This window comes from Maylandia zebra, linkage group LG17 (assembly GCF_041146795.1).
Source record: "Maylandia zebra isolate NMK-2024a linkage group LG17, Mzebra_GT3a, whole genome shotgun sequence".
NCBI classification, from domain to species: Eukaryota; Metazoa; Chordata; class Actinopteri; order Cichliformes; family Cichlidae; genus Maylandia; species Maylandia zebra.
The window spans coordinates 21,035,202-21,052,244 of record NC_135183.1 but is presented as its reverse complement, the minus strand read 5'-3'; the positions used below and the strand labels follow the sequence as shown (position 1 = coordinate 21,052,244).

Here is a 17,043-nt window from a genome sequence, read left to right as displayed (position 1 = left end):
CCTTTAAATTTGTTTGTGGTTTTTTAAAATCAGCTCAATAAAAAAAGGTGGGGGGGTGATATCAGGTGTTTTTATATATATATTAGGATGCAGTGCATGGAGAAACACTGTAAATGAGTTTCCAGTGTTGCGAAAGCTTCCAAACCACCACAATTCCTGGATAATGGAATTTCTTGTGCACTCCAAAGGGGCCACGGGTTTTACTTCTAGGACTTTAATGAATATTTTTGTTTAGCAATCAGCAGTAAAAGGAAAATGCACAGGCTTCTGTCACGTAACGGTCACATATTGTTGTCTTTATTGTATACAGCGTTCAATTAGCAAAAAGCCAATTGAGAGCAATGGCAAACCCTGAAAATGTAAAATGTCATTTTAATTCTGGAGTCACTTCAATGCTCTCTCAAGTGCATCTATAAACAATTAAATGCAACATGCAGTGTCGGCACCTTTACTGTGCTCTGCATATGCTCAGCCCTCAGTGACCCTAAAAACTTCCACTTTGGAGTAATCCCACTTACAGCTGATCATGGAATATCTAGGAAGTGAAGCAGTCGGTGAAACCAAATGATCAACTGATTGTTTAAATGATATTTATTTCACAATTAGCATACTTGACTAATTTCAGCCTCTTACTTTTAAAGATTTTCTGGCCCTTATGAGCCATTACATTTTTTATTACTGGAAAGACGGGTGGTGGTGTATGTGTCCTGACATTTTAGAAACTGTTTAGTCAAGACTGACTCAGGAAGAATGGAAGTAGTTTATTGCGTCCCTGCTCTAATCAAAGCCAACGAGAAAATGAACATCAAATACAGAAATAAATAACATGTTGCTGAAGACTTTGTAATAAGAGCTGGTAGGCTGCCTAACATCGGCATTCAGCAGCTTGCTTCCACGCTGTTGTTGTGCATCTTTCTGGATAAATTAGCAGGAGACAGCTTCTGAGCTTTGCTGGATAAGCAAAGGATGCTTGGCAGGGCTGTGAAGGTTTGTGCAAACGGTTAACAAATCCGTGGTAGGAGAAGCTGAAAGAGACACCTGTGATGCACCGGGATGTTGCTTTGAATCCAGAACATCTTAAAGCTCAGTCATGTTATTTCAATCCGTGGTTGGAAGCAGATAAATCTGTGAGGAGAGCTCAGAATATTTTATGGAAAATTCTGGATTGATCCAAGAAAACCTTAGAATGTGGGGCACGTTTGGTATGTGATATATTTTATACTTTAACATAGCGCTCTGTGCACATGCTCACTCTGCACCACTACAGAGCTTAGATTCTATCTGATTACATGCCTCCCGGAAGGCTTAATGGATTAGTCGACCACAGGAAATTATGCCTTTTTTTTGTTTGTTTTTTCATGTCATCTTGCAAGTAATTCATCCAGCAAATAAGCAACAATATTCAGGTACACGATGCATTCAAAGTAGCTTCAATGTGATGCTTCTTTTGCTGAAAGGTGTACGAAACCGAGATTAATAGGTTAGGGAAGCATGACGAAGGTAGCTCTCCTCACCTGGCTGGAACACAGTTGTGATGAAAACATAATCCGTTCTGGTTTTTCATTTAAAACACGCTGGAAGTGATACATTGTTGCGTGTGGTTTGGGGTTTTTTGTTTGTTTTTTGCCTCATAGTGAACCTATATACCATTTTTTCCATTTGGCACCAAATACAGAAAAAGGAAACCATCACCCTCAGTCTGAGTGGGTCATTTATCAGCAGAAGTTGGCTAATTCCCAAGCTGAAGAAGCACTCGCAAACCAAACATCTCTTCTGAGAGAAGCCTGGCCTACATCCAGGTAGCAGTACCATTGCTAAAAATCAACTTTGTTTAGGAAGGTTCCTGAATGAGTGAAGACACCCTAAAGTATCTGCATGTCAGTCATAATCAAAGCTGGTCAAACCGTCAAACCAGCTTTAATGAAACGCACTTGAAGTCTTTGTTTATTCCATCTGCAATACCATCTGGAAATTGGTCATCTTAATGACAATGGCCTCATGACAACAATCCCAAAGACACAGCAAATGTAGGAAAAGCATAGCTAGATAGAATAGAATAGAATGCCATTATTTAGAAAAACACAATGTTTCAGTAACGACCGGACCTAAACATTACTGGAGCAGTGTGTTGTGCCTCCACGTATTTTTATACACCTTTCAGTAAATTACTGCATAAATTTTCCGTTTTTCTAGCAAAATGTGAAAAGGAAAGGAGGGATTGATGAACACTTTTTCACACTGTTATGTCTTTATGAAAGCAGGCTTTGCTCGTTTAGAGCTGCCTGGGTCAAGTCGCCTAAGCATCGCAATTTGGATTAAAGTCACTCAGATGCTCACCCTCACCCATTTCCCCTGCTTCCTCCTTTTTATGTGCTTTTTAAAAAATAGATGAGGCTAAGAAAATACCAGAAAAATACACTTCCCATAAAAATTCTCAGATAGCTGAAGAAGAACCACGTAGACAGGTTGGTGTTGTGTATGAGGCCCCAGGTTGAAAGTCTACAATGTAAAGATTTACTACATGAAATGAAACTAGTCATGCACATAGCTACTGATACTGACCAATCGTCCCACTCAGCCTCATAATAGATACACCTATGGTATCAATTTCAAAATTCTACATCATCTTGTTCTAAAGTTATCACATTTACAAGATTTTCAGACAACTTGACCTCTGACCCCTGACCTTGAGCCAGAGTTCACTAAGATCTGATTCTTTGCAAACACATTCATAAGGCTCGCAGAATGACTGTCCAACAGGGGGGAAGAACTTGGACTGCAAATGGATTCTTGTGATTCTCCTAAATTCTGCACTCACTGACATATTGCACCTAGTTGAATTCTACAATACATACATACATACTCATATGCAGTACAGGGGCCCCACAGGGAACTGTGCTGGCATGCACCCTGGATCCAGTGCAGGTGGTGGGAGACAGAAGGACTCTGGCCAAAATAACTTCTCTGATGGACAGAGTCTCCCACCCCGTGCATGTAAATGTTGCTGGACTGCAGAGCTCCTTCAGTGACAGACTGCTGCATCCTAGATGCTTGAAGGAGCGTTTCCGCAGGTCCTTCCTCTCTACAGCTGTCAGACTGCACAATCAAAACTGCTCCCAACAAACATAGAGGTTTACATCAGTGCTGTGACAACTTCTGCTGTTATAACTTGCACATTACTTCTCTCAGTCTATATATACACTAACTTATTGGAAGTTACATGTCTACTTTTTAATGCACAGGTACAATACACAACCTGCACTTTTCAAAATATTCAAAATATTCTAAATATGTAAACATCTTTCAGTATCTTGCTCTGTTTGCACACTACAACCTGGGTTTGTATGTAAAATATGTAAACATTGTCTTTCTGTTCTGTGTGTATTTTTGTTTCTTTTTGCCGCTTATACATCAAATTTCCCCTTGTGGGACATTTAAAGCATTATTCTATTCTATTTGTACGTATTGGATGTTCAAAGGACAGAAAAATATTCAAGTTTTTTGTCAGATTCAGTCGCTTATGTCACACACATGGAAGAGAGCTGGCCACCTCATTTTGAAGTTTCAGACTAACTCCTACCTCCTGAGAGCAAAGCTGGGTTCTGAAAGAGATCAGATCCTACAAATTTAAATCAATCTTGTATGTGTGGTAGGAGGGAGGGGTGGTTAAGTCAGCCTCTTCCTACTTCCTAGTAGCTCAGAACTCCATAGTGTCTATACAAACATGCTGTAGTAAGCAACTACCTCGCACCCCGAATTCAGCTCAAATACATTAAAAATGAAAAAACCAAAAATGCTAATGACCAGAATGCACACACTCAACTTGTTACATATTTGACAACATAGAAAAACAAGACAACAGTCTGAATGTTTTTATTTGATATTATTGTTTTATTTGATATATATGATATTTTGTATATGATATATATCTTAAATAAAGCGCCAAATCACAAGTTTCTTCCCTGTTTGTACTGTAAGGTAAAAACAATACAGTACTACAGAGAAGCCCAACAATCAAATGATCCCCCTTTGAGCAAGCACAAGGCGACAGTGGGGAAGAAAAACTCCCTTCTGACAGGAAGAAACTTCCAACGGAACCAGGCTCAGAAAGGGGCAGCCATCCGCTGCGACTGGTTGGGGGCGATGGAAATGGATTTGGTGCTAAAATTCTGCTTCAAGATTTTAAAAGAAGCAAGGCAGCAGGAAAAAGCCAAAAATGTCATGTAATCATTGCTGCCCTTTAAAGCAGCACGTAAAGGGTTTTGAAAAAGCTTTTAACACTGCTGAAAAAAACCTGGAAATTTTGGACTTTTCTGGAGGACTGGGGAGCCCGAATTTCAAATGACTTATCACAGCCTTGTCAAAAGATGAATCATTTGACATCGCAGCATTTAAGACATTGTCTGAGGAGCCAAACTCCTTGATGAGGGATTTGGCCATTTTCTTAATGAACTGATTCTTGTCATTTATCAGATTTATGGCGGACTCTGTGCTGCTGAGTTCAGGCTGTATCAACTCTGTCAGATGGTTGATGAGAGTGTGTATTTCTCTTGAAGTACTTGTGGCCTTAGCCACAGATTGCATGGTCTTAGACTTACATTTTACAAGAAGTGTCTTAAAGAGCAAAAAGGAGAGGTCAGTGGACATTTCCTTAAAATCAGAAGATGACCTTGACACAACACCCATCTCTAATACTTCAAAGGAATCTTTACGAGAGCCTGAAATGCTCGCAGAGCATTTTTCTGGAGAAACGCTCTTAGGTTCTGCCATTGGAGGTGAGTCGATGGATACCAGAGACCATTTTTCTGGAAAAACGCTCTTAGGTTCTGCCATTGGAGGTGAGTCGATGGATACCAGAGACCATTTTTCTGGAGAAACGCTCTTAGGTTCTGCCATTGGAGGTGAGTCGATGGATACCAGAGACCATTTTTCTGGAGAAACGCTCTTAGGTTCTGCCATTGGAGGTGAGTCGATGGATACCAGAGACCATTTTTCTGGAGAAACGCTCTTAGGTTCTGCCATTGGAGGTGAGTCGATGGATACCAGAGACCATTTTTCTGGAGAAACGCTCTTAGGTTCTGCCATTGGAGGTGAGTCGATGGATACCAGAGAGCATTTTTCTGGAAAAACGCTCTTAGGTTCTGCCATTGGAGGTGAGTCGATGGATACCAGAGACCATTTTTCTGGAGAAACGCTCTTAGGTTCTTCCATTGGAGGTGAGTCGATGGATGCCAGAGAGTATTTTTCTTTGTTCTTTGTTGAATCCATTTCACCAAATATCTCATGGATGACGTCAACTACAGCCTGTTCTACAGGGTTTAGAGCTCGGACACTTTCTGTTTCAGCAGTTATTTCACCTTCTTTTGCTACACCTGATCCTTCTGGAAGCTCAATTTCTTCCCCCTCCTGATCTGAATTTTCATACATTGCAGTCACAAATGTTATTTTCTTGGTTTGTGTTAAAAGCGTGAGACGTTTCATGAGAGAGCGCCGACTGTTCAACATGTGCCAACAAATGAGCATGTCTAAATGTCTGAGGGATATTTATAGCCTCTTGCCTATGTGACGTTGCAGCACATCATAGCCAATCGAATTTCCTTTCAGTGACGTCACGAGCTACGCATGCGCAGACGCCTCACATATATATATATAAGGTTGACGTCACGCCGCAATGCATTGTGGGGTCTACGAATCAAAACAAACACACTGTGTTGGAAGACGATTACAAGATGCTTAAAAGCAGCTCAAAAGAGAATGGACTGTATAGAGACCGATTTCGTTCAGAGGGGAAGCAGCGGTACTTGCAGAAAATAGCGTGCATTGGAAATGTGGAGCCGTATGAAATACGGCCGTGGAGTAGAAACCCTGAAGACCAACTGCTATTGACGTAGCCTGACATATTTTCGTACCTTATCTGTGGAATCAGCGCGTACAAGTCGTCATTCAAACAAAGGTAAGTCAGCTCGAGTACTGCGAGTGAAATGCGTTTGATTTCCCTGCAAACATTCACATTAGTGCAGCATAAATTCATTCATGAGGGGAAATTACAGTGAGAACATGTGGAGGCTGTTAGGTGGATAACATAGTGAGTTCAGTGCATTGATGTGACATTGTCCTGAAGGATTTAGATATTCTTTAAGGTTAAAGAAATTGCAATGATTTATTCATATTTATTATAAATAATTCTAATTATACATCTTGCTTCCATATTTGTATCTTGTGTCACTAAAAATACATTTTATTTTAATTTTATACATTGATTAATGACCTGCAGAATCTCCTTATCATATTAAGGGATTCATAATTGTCACTTTATGCTTTCTCCATCTCTAAAGTGATTACATTACACATTACATACTTTAAGTTCATTTTCTGCAGGCAGGTTTCTGACAGAGAACAGGCAGGTTTAGAATATAACATGCAGCGATGGACACATAAAGAAATGAAAAATTACATGTATGTGCTAACTTTCTAAACACTTTGTTACATTTATGATGAAGTAGATAAAACACATTTATGTCGGCCTTGGCTCATAGTTCTTGTCTTTAAATGAACTTTGTCTGTGTGTGTTTCAGGTCCTGCACTCAAAGACTGAATGAACCAGCATTGCAGCCACGGGTCACTGTGAGCATCACAGGGAATGTTGAAGCCGCCCACTGCCCCTGTAAGGCCGGAGTCGCGGAGACCTGCACCCATGCCACTGCTCTTCTGTTTAATGTAGAAGCAACAGTGTTGATCTGTGGCACAAGGACTGTTACAGATGAACCTGCATACTGGGTTTTGCTGGGTAATGTGACCAAGATACAGTCAGTGGTTGGCCATAACATAGACTTCTCCTCTTCAGCTGCCCAAAAAAGGCTCTTGATCAAAACATAAACAGACCATCCGTATTGAAAGGTAAAAGGAGCCGTGCTCCAAAAAGAAAAATCCCAGCTGCTTTTATAGTTTACAAATGACAAAATGTTTCCATAAAATCATGAGTGTTTACATGATATCACCCACTACTAACATTACTTTATTTACTGTATCTTTTGAAAAAATACCGCTATTTATACAGCAAAAGACTTAAGAATATTTAACAGGAGCAGGTTTCATTTTTCCCTGGTTTTACTACCACACTGTTCACCAAACCTTCACCATCTTATCCAGAAGGGTCACCTCTTCACCCTCACATGGAAGAAGTAATCTGATTGGCATGGTGGTGTGTTTGAAGCAGGTCCCTTGTGTAGCGCTGCAACCCAGTCACGATGTTTCATCCATTTCATTGGCTGGTTTGCTGCAATAATGCCAAATAATTAGCAACTCTATAGATAGAAGGTAGTTCTGCAAAATCACTCAGTAGGATGTTTGTTCTAATTTGCTATGAGCTCAGAGCGCATCGAAAATAAAACTAATAGGCTATAAAGAGTGATATGAACATATTTAGAACTTACTGGAATGAAAATGTCTGGAGCACCAACAGATATTTGGAGATGGAAGAGAACTGGATATCAGCTCGTCTCACAGCTGCTATCCAGGCTAGACGCCTTCGTTTGGTAACATCGATACACGAGCTGCCTCATGTTGCTTCCAGGTTGGGAAAGAATGAAAAGACAAACCCTTTTCAAGCTTATTCTCTTGCCGGTCGTGCGATCGAACATTGCAGCCGACCACACAGCAAGAACGAACCATGGCTGTCGTGTGTGCCTTCGCTCCTTTTTCGCTTGTGCTTTGTTTAGACCCCCAAAATCCTTTCCACGCCCACCCCCGTGACATCACGCTCCAAAGCCCTATAAAAGCCCATAACAGGCACTCACAGGCTGTATCCAAATTCAGGGTGTAATTCTTAAACACTTAAAGCTGAAATTCTGCATTGCACATCTTAATTAATCAAACCAAATTACTTATGGACCTGTGTACATGTGCACACATAGTCTGATGGGTGAGTGAAGTTGAACTCATACCAAAGTGACACTATACCTCGTGCTGAGCATGATCCAGGATAAGTGATTTATTTGTCTCCATAAATTTGTGTTTGTTGTGGAAAAACTGAATCTAGACGTTTAGAATTCATGGCGCTGCAGTGCAGTTCTCAGTTATGAACACAGAGGGGCAGTGATGTCATTTCTTTCATCAGTGGCTGATCTGTTCAGAGCAAGAGCCCCAAAAAGTGAGATTTTTTTATATCTTACTCTCCAGATATGTACCGTAGAGATCAATTAACTCGATATGCTTGTGAATGTTCTTTTTAAAGAAATATGACCAATGGTAGAATTAGCAAACAGTGCTACACGGGTTACCGTGTGTCTTGATTTCCATTTAAATTTTTTTAAGCAGGTTTTGTTAAAACATGTTTAGGACCATGCTTTCTTTAGTTTTTGTCCATTACTAATAGTTTGTTTTTGCATTACTTCAGGCCAGTCTTGTTTTTAATTAATTTCAACTGGGCGGCTCAACATATAGACAGCTGATTTGAGGGCTAATATATACTTAACTTAAAGCCATAATTTTTTTTTATTTTTTATCTTGATTGTTATGTAACCATTGATAACACATTTTTTAAATTGCTGTGACATAGTTATCACATCTCGAGCACATGGAGTCCGAGGTGCTTTTAAACTACTTTCAGTACAAGGTCGCTTAACTTCATTATGTCTTACTTCTCTCAACAATGTCACATCCACTGGCATACAGTCATCCGGCGCGCGCACACGCACGCAACAAATGTGAGTCGCATTTTTACCCACCTACTTTTCATACTCTGATGTAGATGCAAGTACTTTCAAACAGTACTAAAATGTTCTTTACGTCCCCTCAGTCATCTTTGGGTTTTGTTTTAGTTGTGAAACAACTAATTGCAGTCCATTCTGATACTTTGCTTAATAAAAAGAGGTCGGATGAAAATGAACCTTTAAATTTGTTTGTGGTTTTTTAAAATCAGCTCAATAAAAAAAGGTGGGGGGGTGATATCAGGTGTTTTTATATATATATTAGGATGCAGTGCATGGAGAAACACTGTAAATGAGTTTCCAGTGTTGCGAAAGCTTCCAAACCACCACAATTCCTGGATAATGGAATTTCTTGTGCACTCCAAAGGGGCCACGGGTTTTACTTCTAGGACTTTAATGAATATTTTTGTTTAGCAATCAGCAGTAAAAGGAAAATGCACAGGCTTCTGTCACGTAACGGTCACATATTGTTGTCTTTATTGTATACAGCGTTCAATTAGCAAAAAGCCAATTGAGAGCAATGGCAAACCCTGAAAATGTAAACTGTCATTTTAATTCTGGAGTCACTTCAATGCTCTCTCAAGTGCATCTATAAACAATTAAATGCAACATGCAGTGTCGGCACCTTTACTGTGCTCTGCATATGCTCAGCCCTCAGTGACCCTAAAAACTTCCACTTTGGAGTAATCCCACTTACAGCTGATCATGGAATATCTAGGAAGTGAAGCAGTCGGTGAAACCAAATGATCAACTGATTGTTTAAATGATATTTATTTCACAATTAGCATACTTGACTAATTTCAGCCTCTTACTTTTAAAGATTTTCTGGCCCTTATGAGCCATTACATTTTTTATTACTGGAAAGACGGGTGGTGGTGTATGTGTCCTGACATTTTAGAAACTGTTTAGTCAAGACTGACTCAGGAAGAATGGAAGTAGTTTATTGCGTCCCTGCTCTAATCAAAGCCAACGAGAAAATGAACATCAAATACAGAAATAAATAACATGTTGCTGAAGACTTTGTAATAAGAGCTGGTAGGCTGCCTAACATCGGCATTCAGCAGCTTGCTTCCACGCTGTTGTTGTGCATCTTTCTGGATAAATTAGCAGGAGACAGCTTCTGAGCTTTGCTGGATAAGCAAAGGATGCTTGGCAGGGCTGTGAAGGTTTGTGCAAACGGTTAACAAATCCGTGGTAGGAGAAGCTGAAAGAGACACCTGTGATGCACCGGGATGTTGCTTTGAATCCAGAACATCTTAAAGCTCAGTCATGTTATTTCAATCCGTGGTTGGAAGCAGATAAATCTGTGAGGAGAGCTCAGAATATTTTATGGAAAATTCTGGATTGATCCAAGAAAACCTTAGAATGTGGGGCACGTTTGGTATGTGATATATTTTATACTTTAACATAGCGCTCTGTGCACATGCTCACTCTGCACCACTACAGAGCTTAGATTCTATCTGATTACATGCCTCCCGGAAGGCTTAATGGATTAGTCGACCACAGGAAATTATGCCTTTTTTTTGTTTGTTTTTTCATGTCATCTTGCAAGTAATTCATCCAGCAAATAAGCAACAATATTCAGGTACACGATGCATTCAAAGTAGCTTCAATGTGATGCTTCTTTTGCTGAAAGGTGTACGAAACCGAGATTAATAGGTTAGGGAAGCATGACGAAGGTAGCTCTCCTCACCTGGCTGGAACACAGTTGTGATGAAAACATAATCCGTTCTGGTTTTTCGTTTAAAACACGCTGGAAGTGATACATTGTTGCGTGTGGTTTGGGGTTTTTTTGTTTGTTTCTTGCCTCATAGTGAACCTATATACCATTTTTTCCATTTGGCACCAAATACAGAAAAAGGAAACCATCACCCTCAGTCTGAGTGGGTCATTTATCAGCAGAAGTTGGCTAATTCCCAAGCTGAAGAAGCACTCGCAAACCAAACATCTCTTCTGAGAGAAGCCTGGCCTACATCCAGGTAGCAGTACCATTGCTAAAAATCAACTTTGTTTAGGAAGGTTCCTGAATGAGTGAAGACACCCTAAAGTATCTGCATGTCAGTCATAATCAAAGCTGGTCAAACCGTCAAACCAGCTTTAATGAAACGCACTTGAAGTCTTTGTTTATTCCATCTGCAATACCATCTGGAAATTGGTCATCTTAATGACAATGGCCTCATTTTTCAGCATGACAACAATCCCAAAGACACAGCAAATGTAGGAAAAGCATAGCTAGATAGAATAGAATAGAATGCCATTATTTAGAAAAACACAATGTTTCAGTAACGACCGGACCTAAACATTACTGGAGCAGTGTGTTGTGCCTCCACGTATTTTTATACACCTTTCAGTAAATTACTGCATAAATTTTCCGTTTTTCTAGCAAAATGTGAAAAGGAAAGGAGGGATTGATGAACACTTTTTCACACTGTTATGTCTTTATGAAAGCAGGCTTTGCTCGTTTAGAGCTGCCTGGGTCAAGTCGCCTAAGCATCGCAATTTGGATTAAAGTCACTCAGATGCTCACCCTCACCCATTTCCCCTGCTTCCTCCTTTTTATGTGCTTTTTAAAAAATAGATGAGGCTAAGAAAATACCAGAAAAATACACTTCCCATAAAAATTCTCAGATAGCTGAAGAAGAACCACGTAGACAGGTTGGTGTTGTGTATGAGGCCCCAGGTTGAAAGTCTACAATGTAAAGATTTACTACATGAAATGAAACTAGTCATGCACATAGCTACTGATACTGACCAATCGTCCCACTCAGCCTCATAATAGATACACCTATGGTATCAATTTCAAAATTCTACATCATCTTGTTCTAAAGTTATCACATTTACAAGATTTTCAGACAACTTGACCTCTGACCCCTGACCTTGAGCCAGAGTTCACTAAGATCTGATTCTTTGCAAACACATTCATAAGGCTCGCAGAATGACTGTCCAACAGGGGGGAAGAACTTGGACTGCAAATGGATTCTTGTGATTCTCCTAAATTCTGCACTCACTGACATATTGCACCTAGTTGAATTCTACAATACATACATACATACTCATATGCAGTACAGGGGCCCCACAGGGAACTGTGCTGGCATGCACCCTGGATCCAGTGCAGGTGGTGGGAGACAGAAGGACTCTGGCCAAAATAACTTCTCTGATGGACAGAGTCTCCCACCCCGTGCATGTAAATGTTGCTGGACTGCAGAGCTCCTTCAGTGACAGACTGCTGCATCCTAGATGCTTGAAGGAGCGTTTCCCCAGGTCCTTCCTCTCTACAGCTGTCAGACTGCACAATCAAAACTGCTCCCAACAAACATAGAGGTTTACATCAGTGCTGTGACAACTTCTGCTGTTATAACTTGCACATTACTTCTCTCAGTCTATATATACACTAACTTATTGGAAGTTACATGTCTACTTTTTAATGCACAGGTACAATACACAACCTGCACTTTTCAAAATATTCAAAATATTCTAAATATGTAAACATCTTTCAGTATCTTGCTCTGTTTGCACACTACAACCTGGGTTTGTATGTAAAATATGTAAACATTGTCTTTCTGTTCTGTGTGTATTTTTGTTTCTTTTTGCCGCTTATACATCAAATTTCCCCTTGTGGGACATTTAAAGCATTATTCTATTCTATTTGTACGTATTGGATGTTCAAAGGACAGAAAAATATTCAAGTTTTTTGTCAGATTCAGTCGCTTATGTCACACACATGGAAGAGAGCTGGCCACCTCATTTTGAAGTTTCAGACTAACTCCTACCTCCTGAGAGCAAAGCTGGGTTCTGAAAGAGATCAGATCCTACAAATTTAAATCAATCTTGTATGTGTGGTAGGAGGGAGGGGTGGTTAAGTCAGCCTCTTCCTACTTCCTAGTAGCTCAGAACTCCATAGTGTCTATACAAACATGCTGTAGTAAGCAACTACCTCGCACCCCGAATTCAGCTCGAATACATTAAAAATGAAAAAACCAAAAATGCTAATGACCAGAATGCACACACTCAACTTGTTACATATTTGACAACATAGAAAAACAAGACAACAGTCTGAATGTTTTTATTTGATATTATTGTTTTATTTGATATATATGATATTTTGTATATGATATATATCTTAAATAAAGCGCCAAATCACAAGTTTCTTCCCTGTTTGTACTGTAAGGTAAAAACAATACAGTACTACAGAGAAGCCCAACAATCAAATGATCCCCCTTTGAGCAAGCACAAGGCGACAGTGGGGAAGAAAAACTCCCTTCTGACAGGAAGAAACTTCCAACGGAACCAGGCTCAGAAAGGGGCAGCCATCCGCTGCGACTGGTTGGGGGCAATGGAAATGGATTTGGTGCTAAAATTCTGCTTCAAGATTTTAAAAGAAGCAAGGCAGCAGGAAAAAGGCAAAAATGTCATGTAATCATTGCTGCCCTTTAAAGCAGCACGTAAAGGGTTTTGAAAAAGCTTTTAACACTGCTGAAAAAAACCTGGAAATTTTGGACTTTTCTGGAGGACTGGGGAGCCCGAATTTCAAATGACTTATCACAGCCTTGTCAAAAGATGAATCATTTGACATCGCAGCATTTAAGACATTGTCTGAGGAGCCAAACTCCTTGATGAGGGATTTGGCCATTTTCTTAATGAACTGATTCTTGTCATTTATCAGATTTATGGCGGACTCTGTGCTGCTGAGTTCAGGCTGTATCAACTCTGTCAGATGGTTGATGAGAGTGTGTATTTCTCTTGAAGTACTTGTGGCCTTAGCCACAGATTGCATGGTCTTAGACTTACATTTTACAAGAAGTGTCTTAAAGAGCAAAAAGGAGAGGTCAGTGGACATTTCCTTAAAATCAGAAGATGACCTTGACACAACACCCATCTCTAATACTTCAAAGGAATCTTTACGAGAGCCTGAAATGCTCGCAGAGCATTTTTCTGGAGAAACGCTCTTAGGTTCTGCCATTGGAGGTGAGTCGATGGATACCAGAGACCATTTTTCTGGAGAAACGCTCTTAGGTTCTGCCATTGGAGGTGAGTCGATGGATACCAGAGACCATTTTTCTGGAGAAACGCTCTTAGGTTCTGCCATTGGAGGTGAGTCGATGGATACCAGAGACCATTTTTCTGGAGAAACGCTCTTAGGTTCTGCCATTGGAGGTGAGTCGATGGATACCAGAGACCATTTTTCTGGAGAAACGCTCTTAGGTTCTGCCATTGGAGGTGAGTCGATGGATACCAGAGAGCATTTTTCTGGAAAAACGCTCTTAGGTTCTGCCATTGGAGGTGAGTCGATGGATACCAGAGACCATTTTTCTGGAGAAACGCTCTTAGGTTCTGCCATTGGAGGTGAGTCGATGGATACCAGAGACCATTTTTCTGGAGAAACGCTCTTAGGTTCTGCCATTGGAGGTGAGTCGATGGATACCAGAGACCATTTTTCTGGAGAAACGCTCTTAGGTTCTGCCATTGGAGGTGAGTCGATGGATACCAGAGAGCATTTTTCTGGAAAAACGCTCTTAGGTTCTGCCATTGGAGGTGAGTCGATGGATACCAGAGACCATTTTTCTGGAGAAACGCTCTTAGGTTCTGCCATTGGAGGTGAGTCGATGGATACCAGAGACCATTTTTCTGGAGAAACGCTCTTAGGTTCTGCCATTGGAGGTGAGTCGATGGATACCAGAGACCATTTTTCTGGAGAAACGCTCTTAGGTTCTGCCATTGGAGGTGAGTCGATGGATACCAGAGAGCATTTTTCTGGAAAAACGCTCTTAGGTTCTGCCATTGGAGGTGAGTCGATGGATACCAGAGACCATTTTTCTGGAGAAACGCTCTTAGGTTCTGCCATTGGAGGTGAGTCGATGGATACCAGAGACCATTTTTCTGGAGAAACGCTCTTAGGTTCTGCCATTGGAGGTGAGTCGATGGATGCCAGAGAGTATTTTTCTTTGTTCTTTGTTGAATCCATTTCACCAAATATCTCATGGATGACGTCAACTACAGCCTGTTCTACAGGGTTTAGAGCTCGGACACTTTCTGTTTCAGCAGTTATTTCACCTTCTTTTGCTACACCTGATCCTTCTGGAAGCTCAATTTCTTCCCCCTCCTGATCTGAATTTTCATACATTGCAGTCACAAATGTTATTTTCTTGGTTTGTGTTAAAAGCGTGAGACGTTTCCTGAGAGAGCGCCGACTGTTCAACATGTGCCAACAAATGAGCATGTCTAAATGTCTGAGGGATATTTATAGCCTCTTGCCTATGTGACGTTGCAGCACATCATAGCCAATCGAATTTCCTTTCAGTGACGTCACGAGCTACGCATGCGCAGACGCCTCACATATATATATATATAAGGTTGACGTCACGCCGCAATGCATTGTGGGGTCTACGAATCAAAACAAACACACTGTGTTGGAAGACGATTACAAGATGCTTAAAAGCAGCTCAAAAGAGAATGGACTGTATAGAGACCGATTTCGTTCAGAGGGGAAGCAGCGGTACTTGCAGAAAATAGCGTGCATTGGAAATGTGGAGCCGTATGAAATACGGCCGTGGAGTAGAAACCCTGAAGACCAACTGCTATTGACGTAGCCTGACATATTTTCGTACCTTATCTGTGGAATCAGCGCGTACAAGTCGTCATTCAAACAAAGGTAAGTCAGCTCGAGTACTGCGAGTGAAATGCGTTTGATTTCCCTGCAAACATTCACATTAGTGCAGCATAAATTCATTCATGAGGGGAAATTACAGTGAGAACATGTGGAGGCTGTTAGGTGGATAACATAGTGAGTTCAGTGCATTGATGTGACATTGTCCTGAAGGATTTAGATATTCTTTAAGGTTAAAGAAATTGCAATGATTTATTCATATTTATTATAAATAATTCTAATTATACATCTTGCTTCCATATTTGTATCTTGTGTCACTAAAAATACATTTTATTTTAATTTTATACATTGATTAATGACCTGCAGAATCTCCTTATCATATTAAGGGATTCATAATTGTCACTTTATGCTTTCTCCATCTCTAAAGTGATTACATTACACATTACATACTTTAAGTTCATTTTCTGCAGGCAGGTTTCTGACAGAGAACAGGCAGGTTTAGAATATAACATGCAGCGATGGACACATAAAGAAATGAAAAATTACATGTATGTGCTAACTTTCTAAACACTTTGTTACATTTATGATGAAGTAGATAAAACACATTTATGTCGGCCTTGGCTCATAGTTCTTGTCTTTAAATGAACTTTGTCTGTGTGTGTTTCAGGTCCTGCACTCAAAGACTGAATGAACCAGCATTGCAGCCACGGGTCACTGTGAGCATCACAGGGAATGTTGAAGCCGCCCACTGCCCCTGTAAGGCCGGAGTCGCGGAGACCTGCACCCATGCCACTGCTCTTCTGTTTAATGTAGAAGCAACAGTGTTGATCTGTGGCACAAGGACTGTTACAGATGAACCTGCATACTGGGTTTTGCTGGGTAATGTGACCAAGATACAGTCAGTGGTTGGCCATAACATAGACTTCTCCTCTTCAGCTGCCCAAAAAAGGCTCTTGATCAAAACATAAACAGACCATCCGTATTGAAAGGTAAAAGGAGCCGTCCTCCAAAAAGAAAAATCCCAGCTGCTTTTATAGTTTACAAATGACAAAATGTTTCCATAAAATCATGAGTGTTTACATGATATCACCCACTACTAACATTACTTTATTTACTGTATCTTTTGAAAAAATACCGCTATTTATACAGCAAAAGACTTAAGAATATTTAACAGGAGCAGGTTTCATTTTTCCCTGGTTTTACTACCACACTGTTCACCAAACCTTCACCATCTTATCCAGAAGGGTCACCTCTTCACCCTCACATGGAAGAAGTAATCTGATTGGCATGGTGGTGTGTTTGAAGCAGGTCCCTTGTGTAGCGCTGCAACCCAGTCACGATGTTTCATCCATTTCATTGGCTGGTTTGCTGCAATAATGCCAAATAATTAGCAACTCTATAGATAGAAGGTAGTTCTGCAAAATCACTCAGTAGGATGTTTGTTCTAATTTGCTATGAGCTCAGAGCGCATCGAAAATAAAACTAATAGGCTATAAAGAGTGATATGAACATATTTAGAACTTACCGGAATGAAAATGTCTGGAGCACCAACAGATATTTGGAGATTGAAGAGAACTGGATATCAGCTCGTCTCACAGCTGCTATCCAGGCTAGACGCCTTCGTTTGGTAACATCGCTACACGAGCTGCCTCATGTTGCTTCCAGGTTGGGAAAGAATGAAAAGACAAACCCTTTTCAAGCTTATTCTCTTGCCGGTCGTGCGATCGAACA

General features: G+C 40.5%; 2 long non-coding RNA genes across 2 annotated transcripts; both read left to right on the top strand.

Moving 5' to 3' along the window:
• Window positions 1–5,603: 5,603 nt before the first annotated feature.
• On the top strand, window positions 5,604–8,887 carry LOC143413192 (uncharacterized). Its single transcript, XR_013093813.1, has 2 exons — window positions 5,604–5,953; window positions 6,576–8,887. It is a non-coding gene; the product is annotated as an uncharacterized LOC143413192 (long non-coding RNA).
• A 6,182-nt stretch (window positions 8,888–15,069) lies between these two features.
• Window positions 15,070–16,699, top strand: LOC143413174 (uncharacterized). Its single transcript, XR_013093785.1, has 2 exons — window positions 15,070–15,357; window positions 15,980–16,699. It is a non-coding gene; the product is annotated as an uncharacterized LOC143413174 (long non-coding RNA).
• The last annotated feature ends 344 nt before the right edge of the window (window positions 16,700–17,043 follow it).